The 2665-nt window shown below is 49.1% G+C and overlaps 1 non-coding gene across 1 annotated transcript; it reads left to right on the top strand.

Annotated features, from left to right (window-relative positions):
- The first annotated feature begins 2366 nt into the window (after positions 1 to 2366).
- Positions 2367 to 2665, top strand: LOC146198481 (signal recognition particle RNA). The gene has a single exon (XR_014705387.1).

The following is a 2665-nucleotide window of genomic DNA, read 5'->3' as shown; positions in this document are numbered from 1 at the left end:
GGAAATGTGACGTCATAACCACAGTCGGCGCCACTGCGCATCACTCTCTCCGTTGGCTGTGCGGAGGAGGTGTGCGCACACAGACGGGGGGGGGGGGGGGGGGGGGGGGGGGCTGAAGGGTGGCAGTTCCTGGCCCTACGGGGCTGGGACGGTAGGTCAATGCCGCTTGTGGCGGGGGCTAGCCAGCCACCGAATATTTATCTGTTGTAGGCCGTCATTGCACCCGCCACCGCTAAAGGTGGTGGACGACGGCTGTTGCGGCGCGCGTCTTTCTCTCACTCTTCTTTTTCTTTCTTCTCTACTTTCCCTCCTGTCCGCACGAGGATGTGTGCTGTGCGATGTCAGCGCACGTTAAAGATCCCCAGGTGGTCGAAATTACTCCTTAGCCCTCCACTACGGCTCCTCTTTCTCCCTTTCCACTTTCACTCCCACCTTCGTCCCTTCCCTAACGGCGTTGTTGAGGTGTCCACATAAACCAAGTGAGACAGTTACCGCGCCTTTCCTTTCTATAAAAATCAATCAATCAGCGGAGATGGCTCAGCTACAGAGCCAGTTGCAGGCCCGTGCATTTTCTTCTCCTTCTTCCTACAGTCGCAACAACAACAGAATCGATCAACTATGGAGAAGGAGAGTCCGGCCGCTGCTCAGCGGCGCAGAAGAGTGGAGATGTTAAACTCATCTGATCCCGAGGTAATTGCCTGACTGGTGGCATCCCATAATAGAAGGAATGACAGTAAGAGAGAGCTAATCCCAAGCGTAGCGAAACCATGCCAAATTTTTTTTTCTCCGTGAACAGCCGAACCGTACATCAAAAATTTGTCCCTCTGCTCATTCAAGGTCAAATGGAAGCCTACGCTGACCTCGACCTGAGGTGGCATAGTGAAGCTTTCGCTTCAAAATGAATGCAGCTTAGCTCCGTTAATCATGGCTTTGCAAGCGAAAACTTTGTTGTCCCTGGTGATGCCATGACTAGCTGCCGCCTTTCGGCATCCTTCAACCGCCGTTGAGCCAATTGATACTCCCGTTCTTCATAGGTCTACGCCGCATAGCTTGAAGCGTTTAGGCGCTATTTCTTTTGCCAGATCCCTAGCGTGATAGGCGACGTCATGTGTGTCATTGGACTCAGCCCGCTGTCAGCAAAATCGTACCGGCGACGTAGACGGCTCTGGCCGACTTGTTTAGGCCATAGCAGAAACTGCGAGAGTTGTTGCGACTGTTGGATGACAAAAACGAAAATGCGCGGGCCTGCCAGTTGGCTCTATTAGCAGAGCCACCACCGCTGCCTCGTACGGATAGAGAATAGTAAGAGATAAGAGAAGGAAGAAGATGCTCAGAATGAAAAGCCAATGCTTGGTTATGCTAAATAAGAAAATTTAATTTGTCATTTTAAATAATTGAAAAAAAAGTGAGTTCAAATGTGTCAAACTATTCAGAATGAAAACCCAGCATTTGCTGATGCTAAGTATGGTGTATAACAATAAAATAAACGAAACGAAAAGAAAATAGAAATTAAGAAATTGGAAAAAAATATACAGTGGAAAAACATCGTCCATGTGTGCGAAACTACAAATTCTAGTACTCTATAGTGAAACGCTATCGCATCATAGCATTAACGGCAGAGCTTAAGTGTTCTAATTTTTTAAGGCGAATGCCTTACCAATTGTCTCATGGTGAGATCTGTGCCCGAGATCTGTGGATCTGTCCGCAAGGTGTGTTCGCGAGATTCCGTTAAGAAAAGAAAAAAATGAGAGCAGACTGCACTCTAGTGTAGGACTGATGACACAGCGATGCTTTTTGCGTTTGATTCGACTAAGTTAACTGATTATACTCCGAAACTCGCCATTTTTATTTGCTGTCGTCGGCGGAGAAGTGTGACAGATACTACGTCTTTTCTTTTCTGTAAACCAATTTGAAACGCCGCTGATTCCTGTTTTAATGCGTCTGCTTCTATATGCTGTGTGGTGCGGCAGCAGGCAAAAGTTCCCGCGCTCTGCAGTAGTGGGATAGCACCTGTGAATAGGCGACATGGGGCAGCCCGGCCAATAGACTTGGACCTAGCGCCATGTCCCCTACTTCGCCTCCTTCAATCCTTCAAAGCGCATCCAGCATGGTTCGTTAACTTCAAATTTGTGCGATGTTCTCCAGAGGGAGCGCTCATCAACTGCTTCATTGTGTTGGATTTTCATAGCACTCGAGTTGCTATATCCACGAAATCGTGACCCCACGCTCGAAGTTAAAAAAAAAAGAAAAAAAAATTCTAATGCTATGATCAAATGAGCTTTCGCAAAAAAAAAAAAAAAAAAAAAGAAAAAAAAACGACATTGTTTTTGGTAAAGATAAAACTCCAAAATTCGAAGTCCGCTCTCGCCGGGGGTTGTGGCGTGCCCCTGTAATCCAGCTACTTGGAGGCCGGCGCTAGAGGACGGGTTGAGGCTGGGAGCCCTGCCCCATGCCGACCTATGTTGATCGGGTGTCCGCGCTAAGCTGGGCGTCGATATGGTGACCCCGGGGGAGCCCGGTGGTGGCCAGGTCGCCTAAGGAGGAGCGAACCGGCCCAGGGCGGAAACGCAGCAGGCAAAAGTTCCCGCGCTCTGCAGTAGTGGGATAGCACCTGTGAATAGGCGACATGGGGCAGCCCGGCCAATAGACTTGGACCTAGCGCCTT

The sequence above is a fragment of the Amblyomma maculatum genome, chromosome 2, assembly GCF_055883805.1.
Source record: "Amblyomma maculatum isolate TAMU_Amacu chromosome 2, ASM5588380v1, whole genome shotgun sequence".
Classification (NCBI taxonomy): Eukaryota; Metazoa; Arthropoda; class Arachnida; order Ixodida; family Ixodidae; genus Amblyomma; species Amblyomma maculatum.
This window is presented reverse-complemented; position numbering and strand designations above follow the sequence as displayed.